At 41.3% G+C, this 23,529-nt stretch overlaps 1 protein-coding gene and 1 long non-coding RNA gene across 4 annotated transcripts in view; one reads left to right on the forward strand and one right to left on the reverse strand.

The window, feature by feature from the left end:
* The window catches only part of CDKL5 (cyclin dependent kinase like 5), a 214,056-nt gene that overhangs the window by 16,458 nt on the left and 174,069 nt on the right, over positions 1-23,529 (forward strand). The window lies entirely within an intron of this gene.
* On the reverse strand, positions 993-22,484 carry LOC122464026. Its single transcript, XR_006287860.1, has 3 exons — positions 22,365-22,484; positions 22,144-22,149; positions 993-1,032 (listed from the first exon to the last, which is right to left on the reverse strand). It is a non-coding gene; the product is annotated as an uncharacterized LOC122464026 (long non-coding RNA).

Raw genomic sequence — 23,529 nt, forward strand, 5'->3', positions numbered from 1 at the left:
TAATGCTTAACTTTAAGATCTGGTCTGATTTAGACTAAAACCATATCCAATCCATAACCATTGCTCTGACTAGCAACACAAATATTCAATATTTTAGTTTCTAGTCAAACTGTTGAATCAGTGAAATAGCTTGATATAAAAAAGGAGCCACTGTAACTTTAACCATAACCCACTTTCAGCTGTGTTGAGTCTGGCTCGGCTAAGTTGGTGTTTTGCTGCCATTCTTACCATCCTTACTATAAGACACGTGTTCTCAGACTCTACTATAGTTTGGAGTACTTCCCCTCTCATTTGTGATTGGACAGACCATCCCACCACTTGCAAGCACATACATTCAATACACTTGTAATATTATCTTCAGCTGTCTTTCGTGCAATGTAGCTGCTAGAAACATAGAAGGAGGCAACATCCTCTGACAGCCCCTTCTCTCCACACCTTCAGCATGTGCTTTATGGACCACAATTTGAGAACCTCTGCTGTACGTGTACAGAAGTGTATGAAAACCCTAGACTCTGGCCAAGCTTTATCCTTTAAATAGATCAGTGAATTAAACAGAAGATAAATCATCCAAATGCTAGATGAACTGTTCCAACTTGAAGGGAAATTACATTTTTAATCAGGTTTTTTTTTTATGGGGTTCTTAATTGAAGTATCAGTACATCACTTATGTATTTTCCATTTGTTTCTTCAGTGAGTTGGGAACAATCTGCTCCTTGCTATCTAAAGATGTTCGAAATAACATTTATTTGTTCTTCTGTGTTAGTCAAACATTATTTATCATAGAAGCATAGGACTGGAAGGGAGGTCAACTAGTCCAGTCCGCTGCACTCATGGCAGGACTAAACCACCCTTGCTGCAATTTAAGCCCATTTCTTCTTTTCCTGTCCTCAGAGGTTAAGGGTGACAACCTTTTATGTACTTGAAAACTTACCATGTCCCCCCTGTGTTCTCTTCTCCACACTAAACAAACCCAGTTTTTTCAATCTCCCCAAATAGATCATGTTTTCTAGACCTTTAATCATTTTTGTTGGTCTTCTCTGGACTTTCTTCAGTTTGTCAACATCTTCCCTGAAATGTGTCACCAAGAACAGGACACAATACTCCAGTTAAGGCAATATCAGCACGGACTAGAGCAGAAGAATTGCTTCTCCTGTCTTGCTAACAACGCTCCTGCTAATACATCCCAGAATCTTTTTGCTTTTTTTGCAATAGTGTTATAGTGTTGACTCAAATTTAGTTTGTGATTCACTATGACCCCCAGATTCCTTTCTGCAGTACTCCCTCATTCCTAGGCACTCGTTTCCCATTTTGTATGTATGCAACTGATTGTTCCTTCCTAAATGGAGTACTTTACATTTGTCCTTATTGAATTTCATCCTATTTTCTTCAGACCATTTCTCTAGTTTGTCCAGATCATTTTGAATTTTAATCCTATCCTCCAAAGCACTTGAATCCCTTCATAGCTTGGTATCATCCACAAACTTTATAAGTGTACTCGCTGTGCCATTATATGTATCATTGAGGAAGATATTGAACAGAATTGGACCCAGAACTGATCCTACTGAATCCTACTGATCCACTTGATTGTGAGCACTGATAAGTACTTTCTGGAAACGGTTTTCCAACCAGTTATGCACCCACCTTATAATAGCTCCATCTAGGTTTGTATTTCCCTGGTTTGTTTATGAGAAGGTTATGAGGTTATCAAAAGTCTTACTAAAGTCACGATATACCACATCTACCTCTTTGCTCCCACCACCCCCATTGCAAGACTCATAACCCTGTCAAACAGTATTAGGTTGGTTTAACATGATTTGTTCTTGACAAATCCATGCTGACTGTTTCTTACCACCTTATTATCTTCTAAGTGTTTGTAAATTGATTGCTTAATTATTTGCTTCATTGTCTTTCTGGTTTCTGAAGTTCAGCTGACTGGTCAGTAATTCTCCAGGTTATCCTTATTTACCTTTTGATAGATTGGCACTATATTTGCCCTTTTCCAGTCTTCTGGAATCTCTTCCATGACTTTTCGAATATAATTGCTAATGGCTCATATATCTCCTCAATCAGCTCTTTATGTATTTGTATTTCATCAGGCTCTGGTGACTTCAAGACCTCTAACATGTCTGAATTATTTTTAATTTGTTCTTAGCCTCTGATCCTACCTCATTTTTACTGGCATTCACTATGTTAGATGTCCATTTGCTACTAACCTTTTTGGTGAAAACTGAAACAAAAACATCATTTAGCACTTCTGCTAATCTCATTTGATGCCTTGGCCTTTCTAATTTTATCCCTAAATACTTGTGTTTTGTTTATATTAATCTTTTGTAATTTGACCTAGTTTCCACTTTTTGTATAACTTTGTGTGTGTGTGTGTGTGTGTGTGTGTGTCAGATAATTGAAGATCTCCTGGCTAAGACAGGGTGGTCTCTTGCCATACTTCCTATCTCATACTTATATTCTCATTCTTTACTTATAAACATTTTTGTCTTAACAATACAGAAGAAAGAAATACACAATGAATTTGTCAGGTATTACTTGCACCAGTTGAGAAGTGTTGACATTCAGTAAATGGTGATGACAAGGTTATTGGGGAAGGAAAGTGTAGACAGCTGGAGATAGAAGAACCCTGTAAGCAGTTAGATTGTAATGTAGGCAATCTTATGAGAACAGTATACAAAAAGAAAAATTCCGCAAATGGTAAGAAGTCACTAATGGAAAAAATACTGTGCATATTCTAACCTTATCCATATAGACTTCTAAGTGAGATAGCACATGGGCACAGTGCTGTATGAAAATGGCTGCATGTGTATGCAGCGATCTGCCTGGACACTATCAACTGCAGGATCGATGCCTGGAGAAGTGAGTTTTGATGTATAGCCACTGGAAAATGTTTATGGACCCAATAAATAAAATATTCCAAAAATTCCTACTAAAGATCACTTTCTTCCATTGAGTACATCTCGATTTGAATTCGGATTAAGCCAGGCTATCAAAATGGATCTTCTAACCCAAAAAGTCAACTTCAGAAAGGAGTTTTTAGGGTCGGTACCAAACTTGATCCTCATTATTTTATTTTGAAAAATATATTAAGATTGCTTGCCTGCCTGCAAGTCTGCCTACTTTCAGAAAAATCTTAAACTGCAATTACTATAAAGTGAAAGATTTGTCTTTCGTGGTAGCACCTTTGGGACGCGGTATAAATTAAAAACTTGGAGAATAATCTTGGTGTGTATTTGAAACTGTTCTTGACTATTGATGCCCGTAGCATTACAATAATAGTACAATTTAAAAATTTTGTATAAAGTCTTTAGCTATAATCACATACTTTAGTTAGGTAATACAAAACTATACATATTACACTATAAATAACTGAAAGCAGTTGTGTAAAGACATTGTGTGGGGAGTAAATAAATATATTATAAATAAATATTCTAAATTTGAGAAAATAATGACTGAAACTTGAGGCATGGTCCTACAAATCAGCGTTATACAAGGAGTTGTACTGAGCATGACCAGAAATAATATGCTCAGACAGGAAAGATATTAAATTGCTTTTATTACATTTCTGTTGACTCCACAACAAGTCTGCTCTGACTCCCTAAGGAGTTTAGAAAAAGTCTCTGAAATGTTGGGGAAATACAGGTATCTAAGGTAAAAATATTAGTCAAAACACCCCTTCAATGCAAAAGTTATCACTTCTGTAAGTATCTGCTGATTTCTCTAATTGTATCTCAATTACTGTGTGGCTTTCAGGTTCACTGTTGTGTTCTTTAGTGGGCAAAGCAGCACCTTTGTTGCTCTTTAATCTACAGCTATTTAAAAGCCAACACTTTCCAGTAGATAGTGCTGTACCATATAGTAACCATAGTTTCATATTCTAAATGGAAAAACGGTTATCTTGGTCACCAGTGTGTGGTGGCAATTTCTAGGTGCAGAATTTATAATAGCAATGGTTGAAGTCCCTCATAAAATGGCTTTCATTGTGATTTTTTTTATTTTTTTTTACCTTCAGTCTTTTTTTGCACATTCTAGAACGGTTGGAACTGTAAACTACTTTATACTGTGCTTATTGCAATGAAGCCACAACGACAATATAATGATAGGTCTTTCCTATATGTTTTATTCTAAGTAAAGCTTGAGTGAAAGTGAGTTCTCTCCATGAGAATTATTGAAAGGAGGTATGAGGTGGAGTATGCCCCTCTGAATAATCAGTAACCAAGAGGGACTGTTTTTTGATGTTTCTCCTGCCCAGTAATTCTATCCTGCACACTGTGTGGTACATTTTTAAGAATTGTGGTGGGGAAAATTTACAACTGGGAAGTTATACAGGGGTTCTCAGACAGGTTTTTTCCTACTTTTTGAAATGCCTTCAACTGCAGACTACCTTTCGGGGGGATGTTGCAGGACAGATTGTGGTGGGTGTGTGTGTGTTTTAATTTTAAAGAGCTGGAGAAGGGCGGTGTGTTCCAGGGCTCTCTTGTGCCTGGGACTAGTTTTAGTTGCAGCCTTGGTTGTTAATTATGATCGTGGAATTTGTCTGACCACAGCCCTTGCTGGAAAACCACTTGTAATTTGTATATTCTTTTGCCTGTGCTTAATGATCCATGTTCTTTTTATGTAAGCTTTTTATATCAAGAGTCACCATTGAACTAGAGTATCTTGCAGTTGTCTGGCAGGGTCATGGTACATGTTGTGGAATAGTCGCAGAACATATAACTAGCACTGATTTTTTTTTTTTTTTTTGGGTGGGAAGAGGGAGGAGGTGGGAATGGTAGAAAATCTACTGTGCAGCTTCTATTTTGGATTTTTTTCCCATGGAAAGCAGTGGGGAGTGTTTTGTTTAAAAATTGTCATGAGTAAGCAATGTTAAGTAGAGATAAGGAAGGGTTCAACTCTCTCTTCTCTTCTTCCACTCTTACGGGGTTAATTGTGCTCTTAATATTGGCTGGAAGCAGGACTGAGTCAATTTGGGGAATGCATGGGTGGCAGTGTGTCTTTGGGGAATGAACAGACATGAAATATTGGTCCGTTGGAGAGAGAGGTTTCTGTTTGATAGTTATGTTTGGCTAAGGTGCTTCTGAAAGGTATCTGTGTGGGAAGGGAGAGAGCCATATTCTGTGACCCTAGAATCCTATATTTTTACTCTGGAAGGTGGAACAGTAGACTTCTACTGGTATTCTTTCACACAATTCTCCATCTTCAGAGGAGTGAGGCTACCAGTGGAAAAATTAAAAGATCTCTACTATACCCAATCCTGGTGGAAATCATGGTGAGAAGCAGAGACCACCTAGAACCATTTGCTGTTTTATTTGCAATATTTGATCAATAGTGCTGTCCCCTGGACCCCCCCCCCCCGTTTGTCATATCCTACTTGAGATATGTTCACAGAAACAGTGAAATTGATTTCTATGCTTTCTCTAGGACTTGAATCTCAATGTTTGCCAAGTGTGTGTTTTTCTCTTGATTCCACTGAGCTAATAAATTATGTTGGTGTGATATGTCTATCGCTAAGAAAAAAATTGGTAGATCTGTTGTTCATTAGTTTTCATTGATTTATTTTTCTTAATATAATTTAATTTGCATGATACTAACCTTTGTACTAAGTCTGAATAGTGTTGTTGCCTACTGGTTGGGCCTACTATTATTTGAAGGAGTCCTTTTTTGCCAAATTCATGATGTTAGCAGATGTTTTTATTTGAGGCAAGTAGGAAAAATTTCCTCCACAGAGGACGGCGAAGATAGAGTTGGAAATCTGTTCTGTGCTCTCTGCTAGCCTCAAGGTAAAATTGCTTAAATGTTACTGTAACTTGGAACTGTTAATTCAGATTTAGGAAAGAATTTGTCTCTGGTGCCTCTCTAAAATTATTACTCATTATTAGAGAGGTTTTGTAGTTAAAGAGCACAACAGTTTTTTGTAAACAGCCAGGTACCGAGTTGGCAGTTAATAAATAACAAAGGCTAGAATTCAGATACCCTACTTCTATTCCCAGACTTCCTGCGTCCTTGAGTAAATTATTTAATCACTCTGCCTCAGTTTTCCCAGTCTGTAGAATGGGAGTAATTTCAACTTCACAGAGGTGTTGGAGTCTTAACATTATAAAGTGCTTTGAGATCCTTTTTATAAGAAGTGCAGTACTTTATTTTGTTATGTTGGAATCTGTTACCGATGGGTATATTTTCCTGAAAAAGTGGAAGCATTTCTTCTGTGATAGAATATGCACTTTTACTAACTTAATTGCTTCATCTGTTTTTCTGTGACATGCAAACTGTTAGACTATTGTAAGTACATCAAGAATGGAGATATCCTTGCCATAATGACATGCTCAAGTAGGGGGGAAAAAAATCAGTCATGATTATTAAACATGAGTGGTTCCACAATATTAATGCATTTTTATCAGATAGCACAGTTCTGTTCTCATAGTTAGAATAAAAAGAAACCTATCATGAATTTGACAAGTAAGGTTTTGTGTGTGGGAGTTGCTCCCTTTCTCTGAAGCTGAGGTATAATAGGCAGACTTAAAAATATATAAGCAAGAATGTCAATAGGGCTTAGTTACTAAAATTTAATATCTTAGGCAACCTGTCCAGTAATATTTTATTTTAAAAAATCTGTTAATTCCTTTGTGTTCTGAACATCATGCCATCACTGCGGTTAGAAAATATGCAGATAGAAGTGAAAGCTTAACAGCAGTACTTGATGAACTAGACTGTAGGGATGCAAAAGTAATAACTCATTGTTGCTAATGGGTGAGAAGCACTGTGTTTTTTCCTTAAAAGGAATAGAGTGTGTGTGTGTGTGTGTGTGTGTGTGTTAAATACCAACCTGGTGGTCAGCTTTTCTGGTGATGAAGAATGTGTAATTTAAATCTATGAATTACTGCCTGAAACTGGACATACAGACAAATGTTTCAGCTTTATAGCTTTCACATTTCCTGTGTGGTATTTGGGTACATCAGATCTTAACAATATTTTAATCTTGGCAAAAACAAATTGCCAAAGGGAAAAATATCCTCGTGACGTACTGGGTTGTGTTTCAACCCAGTTTATCACATCAGAGGCTCTAAGACTTAGCAAAACTTTTTGTACTATGATACTCATTCACAGCATGCTGAAGTCCAGTTATAACTGGACATGAGAGAGTCCCTATTCTTCCCTGCACCATGCTAATTTTTATCGAAAGGCCACAAACTCAAATTCAGTCTCTACCTTCCTCTTTGCTTGTCTGCTCTCGTAGAATGGGATGCTCAATCCCCTCATCCATCCTTGCATGTACTGTTTACGAATTCAGCACAGCATTGACTGATCACACGTTGGATTGATTATGATTTTTTGTTCTTTCTAAGAATTTGTAAGTTAGCCACTTCTATGTTGGGACCATTACATAGACTTAAAAGGAAAAAAGGTAGACATGAAGTTCTTCCCCTAAGGGATAATGGTTCAATTGTGCTTATAATGGTTGGTATGTGACATTTGCTGTTAAAATGTGGTGGTGTGGCCATTTTGCAGCAGGATTGTTAAGGAACACCTTTTGAAAGCGATGGTGATCAAAACCTAAAATCATTTGTAAAAAGGACCTATTAAAGCTAATGAATTAAATATTTTCTGTAAATTATATAGAAAGTAGCAAATGATAATGTACAGAAAATATTTAATTCATTAGCTTTCCCACAGAGAATCTCTTCCTTTTCTGCTGCTAAAAGTAGTGGGAAGGTGGAGGGGGTCGCAGCGCATCCTGGGTCCTGTCCCAATGCCTCTTGGTGCATTGCTTCGCATTCCAGCAATCTCCATGCTTCCATCAGCATTTGGCGCCATCTTTCAGTGGTTTGTGTACTGAGCGCTCTGTCTCTTCGGTCTGCAGGACTGAATCCCGCACTGTTGACCGATATGTTACGAGTGGCGGTGGAGTTATTCCTTAAACTACAAAGGCAAGAGGAGTGTGACATTGATCTCTCCACGTGTAGTAGCTACGACACAAGATTGCTTGTGGCATTCATGGAGGTGCTGACCACAGTGAAACACTGCTTTTGGGCTTGGGAAACAAGCACTGACTTGTGGGATCACATTGTTATGCACATCTCGGATGACGAGCAGAACTTTTGGATGAGGAAAGCAATAGGACTGTGTGATGAGCTTGCCCCAACCTGCGGCACAAGGACAAGAGAATGAGAGCTGCCCTGCCGTTAAAGAAGCATGTGGCGATTGCACTGTGGAAGCTGGCTACGCCAGACTGTTACTGATCAGTCACTAACCAATTTGGAGTGGGAAAGTTGACCGTTGGACTCAAGTTGACAGAAGTGTGCAGGGCCATTAATTGCATCCTGCTCCAAAAGACCATGACTCTGGGCAACGTGCGTGATGTTGTGGATGGCTTTGCACAAATGGGCTTCCCTAACTGCAGAGGGGTGATAGATGGCATGCATATTCCAATTCTGGCACCAGACCACCTAGCCACCGAGTACATTAATCGGAAGGGGTATTTCTCTATGGTTCTTCAGGAGCTTGTGGATGACCGTGGGTGTTTCACGGACATTAACGCAGGTAGGTTCTGGAAAGGTGCATGATGCACGCTTTTTTCTGAACATTGGCCTGTTCAGGAAGCTGCAAGCAGGGACTTTCTTCCCGGACCAGAAGAGCACCGTATGGGAAATCAAAATGCCCATTTTGTGATCCTGGGAGACCCCGTCTACCCATTAATGCTGTGGCTTATGAAACCATAAACGGGGCAACTTGACAGCAGCAAGGAGCGGTTCAATAACATGCTGAGCAAGTGCAGAATGGCCGTTGAGTGTGCTTTTGGCCATTTAAAGGCCCACTGGCGCTGCCTATATGGGAGGCTGCACTTGGCCGATGACAATATTCCTATTCTTACAGACATGTGCTGTACGCTCCATAATATTTGTGAAGGGAAGGGTGAAAGCTTCAGTCAGGGCTGGATCGCTGAGGCTCGGCGCCTGGAGGCTGAATTTGAATGGCCAGAGACAATGGTTATTAGAGGGGCGCAGCGTGGGGCCATAAGGATCAGGGGTGCCTTTAGGCAGCAATTTGAAACTGAAAGCCACTAATATTTGTTGCACCAGAAGTTTTTTGGAAAGTGTAGGGGACAGTTTTCTGGTGCCAGTGCTGGAGGAACCAACTAGGGGCAGAGCTCTTCTTGACCTGCTGCTCACAAACTGGGAAGAATTAGTAAGGGAAGCAAAAGTGGATGGGAACCTGGGAGGCAGTGACCATGAGATGGCCGAGTTCAGGATCCTGACACAAGGAAGAAAGGAGAGCAGCAGAATACAGACCCTGGACTTCAGAAAAGCAGACTTTGACTCCCTCAAGGAACTGATGGGCAGGGTCCCCTGAGAGGAGAATATGAGGGGGGAAAGGAGTCCAGGAGAGCTGGCTGTATTTTAAAGAATCCTTATTGAAGTTACAGGGACAAACCATCCCGATGTGTAGAAAGAATAGTAAATATGGCAGGTGACCAACCTGGCTTAACCGTGAAATCCTTGCTGATCTTAAACACAAAAAAAGAAGCTTACAAGAAGTGGAAGATTGGACAAATGACCAGGGAGGAATACAAAAATATTGCTCAGGCATGCAGGAGTGAAATCAGGAAGGCCAAATCACACTTGGAGTTGCAGCGAGCAAGAGATGTTAAGAGTAACAAGAAGGGTTTCTTCAGGTATGTTAGCAACAAGAAGAAAGTCAAGGAAAGTGTGGGCCCCTTACTGTATGAGGGAGGCAACCTAGTGACAGAGGATGTGGAAAAAGCTAATGTACTCAATGCTTTTTTGCCTCTGTCTTCACGAACAAGGTCACCTCCCGGACTACTGCACAGAACAGCACAGCATAGGGAGGAGGTGACCAGCCCTCTGTGGAAAAAGAAGTGGTTTGGGACTATTTAGAAAAGCTGGAAGAGCACAAGTCCATGGGGCCGGATGCTCTGCATCCGAGAGTGTTAAAGGAGTTGGCGGATGTGATTGCAGAGCCATTGGCCATTATCTTTGAAAACTCATGGCGCTCAGGGGAGGTCCCGGACGACTGGAAAAAGGCTAATGTAGTGCCCATCTTTAAAAAAGGGAAGGAGGAGGACTGGGGAACTACAGGCCAGTCAGCCTCACCTCAGTCCCTGGAAAAATCATGGAGCAGGTCCTCAAGGAATCAATTCTGAGGCACTTAGAGGAGAGGAAAGTGATCAGGAACAGTCAGCATGGATTCACCAAGGGCAAGTCATGCCTGACTAGTCTAATTGCCTTCTGTGACGAGATAATTGGCTTTGTGGATGAGGGGAAAGCAGTGGACGTGTTATTCCTTGACTTTAGCAGAGCTTTTGACACGGTCTCCCACAGTATTCTTGCCAGCAAGTTAAAGAAGTTTGGGCTGAATGAATGAACGATAAGGTGGATAGAAAGCTGGCTAGATCGTCGGGCTCAACGGGTAGTGATCAATGGCTCCATGTCCAGTTGGCAGCCGGTATCAAGCGGAGTGCCCCTAGGGTCGGTCCTGGGACTGGTTTTGTTCAATATCTTCATTAATGATCTGGAGGATGGTGTGGATTGCACCCTCAGCAAGTTTGCGGATGACACTAAACTGGGAGGAGAGGTAGAGACGCTGGAGGGTAGGGGTAGGATACAGAGGGACCTAGACAAATTGGAGCATTGGGCCAAAAGAAATCTGATGAGGTTCAACAAGGACAAGTGCAGAGTCCTGCACTTAGGACGGAAGAATCCAATGCACTTGCTACAGACTAGGGACCGAATGGCTAGGCAGCAGTTCTGCAGAAAAGGACCTAGGGGTTACAGTGGACGAGAAGCTGGATATGAGTCAACAGTGTGCCCTTGTTGCCAAGAAGGCCAATGGCATTTTGGGATGTATATGTAGGGGCATTGCCAGCAGATCGAGGGACGTGATCATTCCCCTCTATTCAGCATTGGTGAGGCCTCATCTGGAATAGTGTGTCCAGTTTTGGGCCCCACACTACAAGAAGGATGTGAAAAAATTGGTAAGCGTTCAGCGGAGGGCAACAAAAATGATTAGGGGACTGGAACACATGACTTAGGAAGAGAGGCTGAGGGAACTGGGATTGTTTAGTCTGCAGAAGAGAAGAATGAGGGGGCGGGATTTGATAGCTGCCTTCAACTACCTGAAAGGGGGTTCCAAAGAGGCTGGATCTAGACTGTTCTCAGATGTTCTAGGTATCAGATGACAGAACAAGGAGTAATGGTGTCAAGTTGCAGTGGGGGAGGTTTAGGTTGGATATTAGGAAAAACTTTCACTAGGAGGGTGATGAAGCACTGGAATACATTACCTAGGAAGGTGGTGGAATCTCCTTCCTTAGAGGTTTTTAAGGTCAGGCTTGACAAAGCCCTGGTTGGAATGATTTAGTTGGGGATTGGCCCTACTTGGAGCAGGGGATTGGACTAGATGACCTCCTGAGGTCCCTTCCAACCCTGATATTCTATGATCGGGAATGCAGTGCTTGTAAAGCTAGGAGATGATTGTGATTGGTGCAGATGATGCCCTATGAAGGTGTAAGAAAATTGTTGCTTTGTAGGGCTCTTTGCTTTCAATTAATGGAATAAAGATTGCTTTCAAATTTAATTCTTTTTTATTAAAAAAACAACTGGAGGAGAGACAAACAAAAAAACACATCAGCACTGTGGGGGATGAGGGAAGGGAGGGTCCCGGGATGGTTAAAGATTTGTGTATATCCAGGTATCGTATGCAACCTTCTCCTTTGGAGTACAGTGCAGTGGGTACTGTACTTCAGCAGGGCCAAACTGCAGAGGGACGGGTGTTTGAGTACTGGGAGTCCGCAGGGCTGGACTGTGACGGGGCAGAAGTGGAAAGCAGTGGGTACAGACTGGAGCCAGGAGGTTGGTAAGAGTGTGTTAGTGGTGTCTGGGAGGGAAAGAGTTTTGTGACCGCATCTGCAGGGGAGGACAGGCACAGAGCTGCTTGGTTTGCAAATGCTAGTAGCACCTGGAGCATGTCCGCTTGGTGCTCCATAATGTTTAAGAGGTGCTTCGTTCTGGCGTGCCAAGTTCTCCTTTCGGTCCCTTTTCTCGCTGTCCCGCCACTCCTTCAGTTTTTGTTTTTTGGCCATGGAGTGCATCATGACCTCATACAGAAAGTCCTCTTTAGTTCTTCATGGTCACTTTCTAATTCTGCGCAGCCATTCAGCGTGCAATAACAAAGAGGGAGGCTCCCAAGGTCATATCTGTGAAGCCAAAATGCAACATTTTACAGAAGCGGTATTGTTTGCAACACACAGACCACGGATTTAAAACACAGCTAGTGCTCACAAACCTGTCACTAACTGGCTGACCCCAGGCAAGCGCGCACGAGCCACAAGATCCCCAAAATGGTGAGTAACCACAGAGCCAGGGGGAATCCATGTTCCAGGACCATACTGTACACTGGGCATGTGGCTCTTGGGGAGAGCCAGCTTTGGGGGCGGGGGAGGCTTATAATATTCTTGTCCCCACATTTTCCATAGGCTGTGTTCATTATGGAAGATATCTCGCTGCTGAGGGTGAGCACGGAATCAAGGGAGGGTCTTCTCCAAGCCTGTGGCTTCCACCCTGGCACCTATGCAGCTTGCCTGTGTTCAGCAGTGGTTCCCACCTCCCACCAGTGACGGCAGAGTGGCATGGGAAAATTACCCTTAATGGGGCAAGAAACAAAGCAGCTCTGCCAAAGAACCTGAGGCAGCAAATTCCCCAGTATCTCCATGAGAGTTTCCTGGAGATCTGAGGCAATCAACACCCTGTTCCGCCACTCAGACTAGGCATGTGGTGGTACATGCATCATACAGGCACAAGCCTGCTTTCTGCAACTCTCCTGCCCCCAACAACTTGCTTCAGTGATTTCCAAAATGAAAGCCACTTACCAAGGGCCCCCTCTCCTGTTTGCGCTTCGCCAAGATCCGACAGCTGTGACTGGATAGCCTCCTCCGGCATAGAGAAGCGCTCCTGGCTGCATGCATCTTTGATCTCCAAGTTGTCCTCTGCCCCAAGGTTTCTCTCCCCTTACACATCCTCATCCAAAATTTCCTCCTCCTGGCTCGGTCTACCCTCGACTGGCACATGAGCCAACGAAGTATCCACGGTGGCCTTCGTGGTGGAGGTGGGGTTGCCACAGAGTATCGCGTCCGGCTCTTCGTAGAACCGGCAGCTTGTGGGCGCAGCACGGGAGCAGCGGTTTGCCTCCTGTGCCGCAGCTCCTTCACTTTGACCCTGCACTGCAGTGTGTCCCGATCATGGCCCCTTTCTGTCATGCATTGTGAAATCTGTCCATAGGTATCATAATTCCTATGGCTGGAGCGCAGCTGAGACTGGACAGTCTCCTCTCCCCAAATGCTGATAAGGTCCAGCAGCTCAGCATTGCTCCAAGCAGGGGATCGCCTGGTGCATGGAGCAGGCATGGCCACCTGGGAAGTTGCGCTGAGACCACTGTATGTGTCAGCGAGCAAACAGAAAGGGGACTTTCAAAATTCCAAAGGAATTTAAGGGTGGGGTTAACAGTTGGTCACCTGAGGGCAGGGCAGTAGAGTTCAGATCAATGACCAGAGAGGTGAGAACAGGCATTGTGGGACACCTCCTGGAGGCCAATCGCAGTGCTGTAATTGACCAGGGTGCCTACACTGGTACTGTGGCGCTGTACCCTGGCGCAGAAAGCTGTATGCCTCTCGTTGGGGTGGGTTTTCTTTAAAGTGCTGCAACTGCACCGTTTCTGCGCACTAAGTGGCTTGGCAGTGTGTACACCTCGGGGGCTACACTGCAGAAAGCTGCTTTACTGTGCAGAAACTTGCCAGTGTAGACAAGATGTAAGTATGTACTTTGCTGTTGAACAACAGTACTGGGGAACTTAACTTTACCACATGACTTCACAAATGAGCCCCATCATGTGAAAGGATTTTTCTCCCCAGGGCCTCTTGAAGCTCTTAATAGATAGTTCTTTGGGCCTGGAGCTCTGCAGCACACTTATTTTGGTACTTTTTTCCTTACAGTTTTGGAGGTCTTTAAATAGTATCATATTTTCCTTTCAATCCCTGCCGTTCAACTACCTGTCAGAACTGAAATACTAACCGCTTGAATATAGCAGAATAACTACACTATAAATACACTAAGTGTGAGAAAATGGGAGTAGCTGTGCTTGAAGTTAGGCTCATTCTTAAAAATGTTGATGAATTGCGATCCTGAACAGTGTCAAATGTCTGTTTGAAATGGATATTTTACCTTTTTAGCCCTGTTTTGAAAATCCTGTGTGAATACAATAATGGTTTGGTTTTGTCCGTCCCCCTCCCCCCCCCTTCAAATGGGAGTTGCAGTATTTTGACATGGCTTATGCTTCAGTGACTGGCACACATACCAAAAACACTGCAACCCTCTACTGGCTTCTTTGGGACCCTTACCTTTTGGTGACAGTGAAATGACTTGACGGATATTCTTGCAAACAAGCTACATGCTTTCTGGTCTTTTTAAAACAATCTGTAGTGGAACATACTTTTTGGATTAGCTGTTGTAATCCTGGTTTGGCTGGATGCAATGCACTTCAACTATTGCTGTTCCCTGTAAAATGATATTATTTGTACCATCTGATAAGAAACATAGATTTAGATCTTGAATAATAGATCAGTCCAGAAGGAATTACTGTGAACCATTCTGATGTCCTGTATAGCACAGGATATAGAATTTCACCCACTAATTCCTGTTTTAACACTATAATTTCTGAACTGAGCTAGAGTGCATCCTTTACTAAGGTGATTTAAAGACTTCAAGTAATGGAAAATCCACCACATCACTCTCCAGTGTTGATTTCCCCTCACTGTTAAAACCTTTGAAATCAGATTCAATCTGAATTTGTCTAGCCTACATTTCCAGCTGCTGGACTTGTTATGCCTTTGTTTGCTAGACAGGGAAATGAAGGAGCCCATTCTGTATTTGGCAACTTGACAAAGCACCTTGAATCAACAGCATGCTGAAATCTGGCTCCAAGTAAAGGGTTAACTGATTTAAACATTGCAATCGTGTGTGGGAAGTATGGGTTTTTTTAGCATCAGATCTTAAGTGAGACCTATGTTGCAGACAGAGAGCAGTGTTTAAAATGATTTTACACTACATAGCCCATTCCTCAAATTTACTATTATCTGGAAATTTGCCTGCTGATATTCACAATAGTGAAATGAGAAATAAGCCACAGGTGCAGATGTGGTTTCCACAAGAGAATTCCCATTTTCAAGAGCACTTCCTTGTAATTAGAGTTGGTTGGGAAAGAGGTTTTTCTGTCCTGTGAAAGTCTTGAGTTTTTAATTTTTTTTCATCCTGAGCTGGGCTGAAAAGCCAAAACTTCAAAATTTTGTCTTAAAATGAAAGTCTGAAAATTTGGTTTTGGGCCAGTTGAAATGCTCCATTTCAATTCTGACTCTTTAGGTTTTTTTAATTTTTTAAACATAAAATATTAGATTTCTAAATGGAAAATCAAAACTTTTAATTCTGAGAATTATGAAATGGGATGTTTTGACACTTCAAATACTGGGAGAAAACACTTTGAAACAAATTTTCCTCAGTCAATATGATTTTGCAAAATTTGGTGCAGTCAGAATGACATTATCTGACGGAAAAGGGTTCTGCCAAAAAATTTCCAACTAGCTCTATTTGCCATGAAAAATGGAAGACAAATGCTTAAATAAACTCTTAAATACACTTCAGTGTGAGGTTCTTCGTAGGCTACATATGAAAAACTTACTCTCCTAATCTTTTAGATATTGAAACTCTGATGTCCTAGATATTTTAATTAGATCACAGGTCCCTAGACTTACATTATGTTAATAGTAACGTTTTTTCAGTGCTACAAATAGATGTTAAGGTTTTTACTGTTTACCCAGAACTACCAATTTAAATGAAATCTATCTGCAGGGAGAGGTGTTGAGGGGGGCGGGCGGGTCATCATTAAAAACAAAACACAGAACCTCCAGTCAGTTGTGCATCGAAATTTTCTGATCTTCCTGCTAATTTCCTCCAAAACCACCTGCATCTCCACCCATGAATACATAAGTGGGTATGCTTTTCTTTGAACTGGATCAACTGTTAGCCCTTATGGAGAATGCCCAATTCCATAATGTACAGTAAATAGGAACAATTTTAAGTTGACTTAGCAAGGCATTTGTCTTGCATTTTCAAACTTATAACAAAATATTTAATACATTATCAGAGCACTGTAAAATGATTACTGGGAAAATGGACACTACATGTGCAGTGATTGCATTTTTTTAAATAAAGAAATTGTGTTAATATTTAACTCTTGTTTGGCTCTTAATATTTTACTGTAATGTGTGTTCAGTTTTATTATACTTTTTTGTTTTCATTGGGTATTCTGGGGGACACTTCACCCCCACCCCCACCCCGCATCTTGAGAATCCTACCTGGGCTAAGTAGCTGAGCAGCGTGGTGGCATTAGGACTTAAATAGTTTTGTGCATGCCCAGCAGCAGGACTTTGGGGACTTTACCAGCTGGAACTCGGGCACCAAGGGAATTAGGTATGGTTAGGCAGCAGCAGAAAGAGGGCTTTGAGAATCTCACTAGTGCCTAAATCCCTTTGTGGAACTCGTGTTCAGTGCTCTTCTGCTGACACATCCTGATGTAAAGTAACTCTGCATACAAAATCAGGGGGCACGGGGAGGTCTAGAGCCAACAGACATGCCTTCAACCTTTGAAGTTTAGGGTTTTACAGAAATTTGTGCTGGAGTAAGCTTCTTGAACCATTTCCTTTTCTCCCCCTGTTCCAAATAACCTTACCAAACTGAAACATGGAAATGGGGAAAATAGACCTATCTTGTTTGCTGTTAGTATTCTGAGTAATCCTGTATAGACAAACAGTCAGGCTCCTTCTCTCATTGGACTCCTATTTCCATTTTCAATTTAAAACAAGCTGGATAGCAGATGTTAATTAGCATATCTAGTAAAACTACTTTAAAACGGTTAGACCACTGGCCCCTCAATATCTGTGTTCTGAATAGTTGTGTAGTGGTACTTTCCTTGTAGAGAGAGAACTTCCAGTTTAAATATAAAAACTAAATTGCCAGGTTGTTTTGAAACCAGAAGTTCTTAAACATTAAGATATGAACGTGTTGTCACACAATGAAGCCTTTGCTGGTGGCTGTTACTGGAGTAATTGCTGATAGTTAAACCCTACCAGTCCTTACTGGCTGATAAGTCAGGTATTATGACTAATATTAAACATTATTTGAAATGAAAGATGGCAAATAGTGAACCTTTTATTTACTGAGGCTTAAGGAATCCAATTTTAGGCACTGTAAATGAATGAATATCTCAGAAGCATAATTTGCCAAAATACCCTCAAGGTAGTGAAGTGGGAACATAGTGTTACTTTGAAACAAAATGCAAGGGCTTTAAGAAATGCCTCAAACTCCATTCTCTGCAGAACAAGAACAAATACTTAAAATGGTTCTTCCCGGGCTAATTACACCTGTTGTGGTTTGGGAAAATATGCATGTTTGGCCTCTTGAACACCCCAAGAAACTAGAGTCTTTGATTCAGGCACACTGCACAATAAAAAGGTTCATGTTTGCGTCAACTATCTTTTTTGAAGGAAGATGAAAAAATGGTCATTGGTGAAACTCCTCCCTCCTTGGGGTAGTGCAGCAAGCTTCCCACCATGTGCTTTAAATGGCAATGTTGAACCAGCTCTCATTACTGACTTTGAGAAGCAAGTGTATTGGGTTGCTAATTTCAACTTTGTATCAGAGGTCTTCTTGCTTCCTGTGTATTTTCAGATGAGCTACATAACTTAAGAAGTGAGGTCCCCTCCCGTTTATTACCTATAGTTGGGGCCCTACCAAATTCATGACCATGAAAAATGCATCAGGGACCGTGAAATCTGGTCGCCACCTGTGAAATCTGGTGTTTTCTGTGCGTTTACCTTATACTATACAGATTTCACGGGGGAGACCAAAGTTTCTCAAATAGGAGGTCCTGATCCAAAAGGGAGTTGCAGGGGGGTCACACGGTTATTTTAGAGGGGGGTTGTGGTATTGCCAGCCCTTCTGCGTTGCCCTCAGAGAGCTGGGTGGCCAGAGAGCAGCGGCTGTTGGCCAGGCGCCCAGCCCTGAAGGCAATGTCCCACCAGCAGCAGCGCAAAGTAAGGGTGGCAATACCGTACCATGCCATCCTTACTTCTGTGCTGCTGCTGGTGGAGCACTGCCTTCACAGCTGGGCTCCCAGTCAGCAGCCACCAATCTGCAGCTGCTCAGCTCTGAAGGCAGCGCCGCTGCCAGGAGCAGTGCAGAAGTAAGGATAGCAGTACTGCAACCCCTTACAATAACCTTCTGACCAACCCAGAGCAGCTTTTCGTGTCGGGACCCCTACAATTACAACACTGTGAAATTTCAGATTTAAATAGCTGAAATCATGAAATTACAATTTTTAAAATCCTGTGACCATGAAATTGACTGAAATGGACTGTGAATTTGGTAGGGCCCTGCTGCCCTACCTATAGTACTACTTTCTTCCATCACCACCACTCTCCTTCAGCTATAAGTTGTACTTTTTCTTTTCCCCTTGGTTGTATTTAGCTTCCCCCCCCCCCCTTCACCATCATCTTTGGATTCAGAACCGTTAATCCTCTGCTCCCTCTTGGGCAGCCTCTCTTGTATCATTACCACCATTTTCTCTTGGTTTCAGTCTTTCTCCCACCTCTAGCAAGCAACTAGACTATGTATATCTTGCTCCTGGACCATAATGCTTTTTTGAATTGACCCCAGTCTGTTTCATTCTGCTGGTGGTTCCATTAGGGAAGAACCACTATGCCAGGAACACAGACATGATCTGTAGCTAGTGAGTGATTCTGTGGAATTTTACTTTTTCAGTGATATAATTGTTTGTTAGTCTTCTCTCATCCTACAGTTGGTCAGTCAGGACATTGGTGGATGTAGTGAAGAAAACCTCAAGGTGCTACATAGAAAATCTGGTGTCCAAAGGAGGCATTCTGAAATGTAGCAAGGTCCAGCTGATGATACTGTATACTATATCATTCCAAGGGAATAAATGGTTTGCCACTGTATAGACCTCAGAGGTGGATGTCTCAGACCTCCTTGCCTGGGAAGTAGAAGTTCTCTAGAAGAAAGGCACCTGACCAACTTGAGACAAGGTCTACTGTTCTGGTCGTATGCTGTAATAATGTGATCCATCCTAGCAGAAGTCCACTGGGGACCTTGGGTAAGGTAATACAGTCCTACCTTAATTTGCTGTGTAGAGGTACTCTAGGGCCTTAAAGGGAAGCTCCATTAAAATCTGTATTCCAGCATTGAGTCCTACTGGAGGATCACAGGACATATGAACACGGTCTATTTTTTTTTTCTGTTGCCTGCTATTAAAGAAGTTCTTGATGTGGGGCTTGGGACTATTTTTTGTTACAAAGCGTACTTCCTAATCTGAACGGGATTCTAGCTGGGCACACAGTACTGGGCAGAAAAAAAGGCAATACAAGTAAAACCCTATGTACTGCGCATACACACACACACCTGGACAATTTTTACTTCTATACTATTCTGATAATATTCTGAATGTTCAATTTATTTTTTATTTATTTGCCAGAAGGATTCTAGAAGATTTGTAATATTAGTCTGAAACCAAGTGTTCCAAAGATGTAAGACACAAAAATCACATTCAGTAAATTACTTTGAGAAGCCTCCCCAACTCTGTTCTCTTACTAATTAGAGCAGGGGTTGGCAACCTTTCGGAAGTGGTGTGCAGAGTCTTCATTTATTCACTCTCTAATTTAAGGTTTTGCGTGCCAGTAATACATTTTAGACTTATAGAAAGACCTTCTAAAAAGGTTGTAATATATACCTAAACTATTGTTGTGTAAAGTAAATAAGTAAACATTTTAAAATGTTTAAGCTTGATTTAAAATTTAATTAAAATGCAGAGCCCTCCAGACCAGTGGCCAGGACCTGGGCAGTGCGAGTGCCACTGAAAATCAGCTCGCGTGCTGCCTTTGGCACACATGCCATAGGTTGCCTACCCCTGAATTAGAGAGACCATGTTAGCTGAAAGAATTAATATTGCTATTAAGATACATAAGCTCATATCACATTTAGTACAAAAATACTTGTTGAAGTTTATCAAATCGCCTAGGATCTAATAGTTTGCTCACAGTCTCAAGCAGTTATTTTAATTTGTGATAATCTGCCCCAAAATCAGGGAAGTACGCATCATGCCATGTGCAGAACTTACCCATTTACACATAAATGCTTAATGTATTAACAGGCCCCAAGTAAATGTGACTAACGTTTCCCTTCCAGGATGAGCTGCTCCTAAAACATTCAAAAAAGTACAGGTCCACCTTTCCTGTATCCATGGTGTTGAATCATACAAAAGATCTGAAAAGTCACACCTATTCAGAGTAAATGAAACACATCCCCTCCTTTTTCTTAGAAGTATATGAGCACTGACACAACATTTAACTAACTCAAGGCAAAAGTTTATAATAAAGCAGATTTGCAAACCCATCATGAAATTTACCAGCCCAGGGACAAAAATCTGTTCACCCATTCTTCCCATACTGACGAAGATACTGGGAAATACAGTATTTTATTTTCCTGCCAGAAAGTTACTCAACGTAGGTGCATAGGGCTTTGGAAGCATGTAATAAGTGTAATTATCTCTTATAAATGCAGGAAGAACTGAATTACATTTATAAATGGATTCAGTAGTTCCTTTCTACCCTGCCAAAAATATGGTAAATCAGCAGCATTACAAAATTCAGTTAACAAAATGTAGGACTAGAAGCAGGCCTTGTGCCTTCATGAGAACATAGAATGGCTGTTAGAACAGCAACGTGTCCCTAAAATCCTTTTTTATCAGGACTGGACATTTATATGGATGATCTTTAATAAATATTTAATATGTGTTTTGGCAGGGATATAATCCCCCATTCTCCAGGCCATAAGAGAACCTCTAACTAATGAGGGTTTAGTAAGAAATTTTCCTTGGGGCACATCATCACATAATTTCCTACTGCAGAGTATCTTGCACCATCCACAGAGAAAGCTATCATTGGCCACTCCCAGACAGGTTAACGGACTCTGTAAGCCTCTGGTGTGGCAATTCTTATGTTCTTGTCTGTTTATATCATTGCACTGAAATGTTGTGTGCCCTATCTAGGAAATATTAGTGAAGAGCCAGTTTACCACAGAGGTAATCTTCGTGGTCAGTTAAGAAAGCTGCATTATCTCATTTGTCACTAGTGAACCATCCTATCCAAGGAGCAGGTATATTTAGTGTTTCACTTCAAAAATTGTGCTTCTCCTTTTAAGTTAATGAAATTGTTACATTTAAAACAACAAAAATCAGTCTAGTATTTTATCTGTATGGAGATAAAATTTCATGGCATCAAGATTGCATGTCAGAGAACTTATAAAATGAATTATTATGTAGAGCATAGCTCCAAATAAATACAAAATATTACACACACAAACCTACAATAAAAGAACATTACAACCTCAAAGTCAAGCACTCAAGAAGTAGAAAATACCAGAATTAAGGATATCTGTGTAACCTTTATTTGACCCCTTCCTGCATATGCATTATGATAGTCTTTAATTTACTGTGTGCATATGCATTATGATAGTCTTTAATTTACTGTGTACATACTCTCTGTGTGTGTGTACATACTATATATATATATATATATACACACACACATACATACATAATATATAATTTTTTTTTAACTGGATCTCTGCCTCTTCAATGCACAGAATGGCTGGGCTCACTTAATGAGCACCTGTTCAATAAGATATAAGAACTGCCATACTGAGTCAGAGCAATGGTCCATCTAGCCCAGTGTACCATCTCAGACCATGGCCAGTACCAGGTCTTCAAGGGGAGTGTACGAAACAAGGGAGTTGACGTGTTCCACCAATGTTTTCTCCTTCAGGCTTCTGGTAGTCAGAGGGCTAGGGTCACCCTGAGCATGGGATTGCATTCCTGACCATCTTCATTGGATGGATGTATCCTCCATGAATTTACCTAATTCTTTTTCGAACTCGGTTATACTTTTTGGCCATCATAACATCCCATAGCAATGAATTCCACAGATGAATTATGCATTGTGTGAAAAACGTCTTCCTCTTGTTTGCATTAAACCTGCGGCCTTACTAGTTTCATCTGTTTTTTGTATTGTGGGAGAGACTAAATACCACTTTGCTGTTCACTTTTTCCACACCATTCATGATTTTTATAGACCTCTATCATATCCCCTCTTAGTTATCTATTTTCTAAGATGAACAGACCAAGTCTTTTTAGTCCTCCTCATACGGAAGCTGTTCCATACCCCAATGCACTGAACCTTTTCCAGTTCAACTGTATCCTTTTGGAGATGGGGCGACCAGAACTGGACACAGTATTCAAGGTGTGGGCGCACCATAGACTTATATAGTGGCAATATAATATCTTGTCTTATTTTTCTATCCCTTTCCTAGTAGTTCCTAAAGTTCTGTTAGTTTTTTTGACCACTGCTGTGCATTGAGCTGACATTTTCAGAGAACTATCCACGGTGACTCCAGTCTTTCTTGAGTGGTAACTGCTAATTTAGAACCCATCAATCTATAAGTGTAATTGGGATTTTTTTTTTCAATAAGCATTACTTTGTACTTATCAATGTTGAATTTCATCTGCCATGTTGTGGCACAGTCACCCAGTTTTGTGAGATCACCCTGTAACTCTTCACAGTCAGCTTTGGATTTAATTACTTCGAATAATTTTGAATCCTCTGCAAACTTTGCCACGTCATTGTTCACTCCCTTTTCCGGGTCATTTATGACAGCACAGGTCCCAGTACAGAGTCATAAGGGACACCACTACTTTTCTCTCTCCATTGTGAAAACTGACTATTTATACCTATCCTTTTTTCCCCTAACTTTTAACCAGTTACTGACTGATGAAAAGTACCTTCCCTGTTATACCATGAGTATGTAGTTTCGTAAGAGCCTTTGGTGAGGGACCTTGTCAAAAGCTTTCTGAAAATCCAAGTACACTATATCAACGATCACCCTTATCCACATGCTTGTTGACACCCTCAAAGAATTCTGAATATTCAATATTTTGTGTTTTCCTCATTTATCAGTGAGTGGCCCGAAGCCTTATTTACTGCACACTGAATTCTGTCTTTGGATCAAGGTTTGAATAATTGCCTCACGATTTTCTGTGGTGCTCATCACTACAGTATCCGAGTGCGTCACAAACGTTAATTTACAGTCATTCACAATAGTCCTGTGAGATGAGGTGGTGGTGGTATCCCCACTCTATAGGCAGCGAAGTGACGCACAGATCAGAAGTTTCCAATATTTTTGAATACCCAATCTGAAATGCCTGGGACCTGATTTTTTTCCAGAATATTTCCATTGTATAGTACTTCATATCTTCAAATCATAGCACCCATTTATTTCAGTTGTAGGTGTGAGTGCTCAGCACTTCTACAGATCAGACCCCAACGAAGAAATCTGTAAA

This window comes from Chelonia mydas, chromosome 1 (assembly GCF_015237465.2).
Source record: "Chelonia mydas isolate rCheMyd1 chromosome 1, rCheMyd1.pri.v2, whole genome shotgun sequence".
Lineage (NCBI taxonomy): Eukaryota > Metazoa > Chordata > Testudines > Cheloniidae > Chelonia > Chelonia mydas.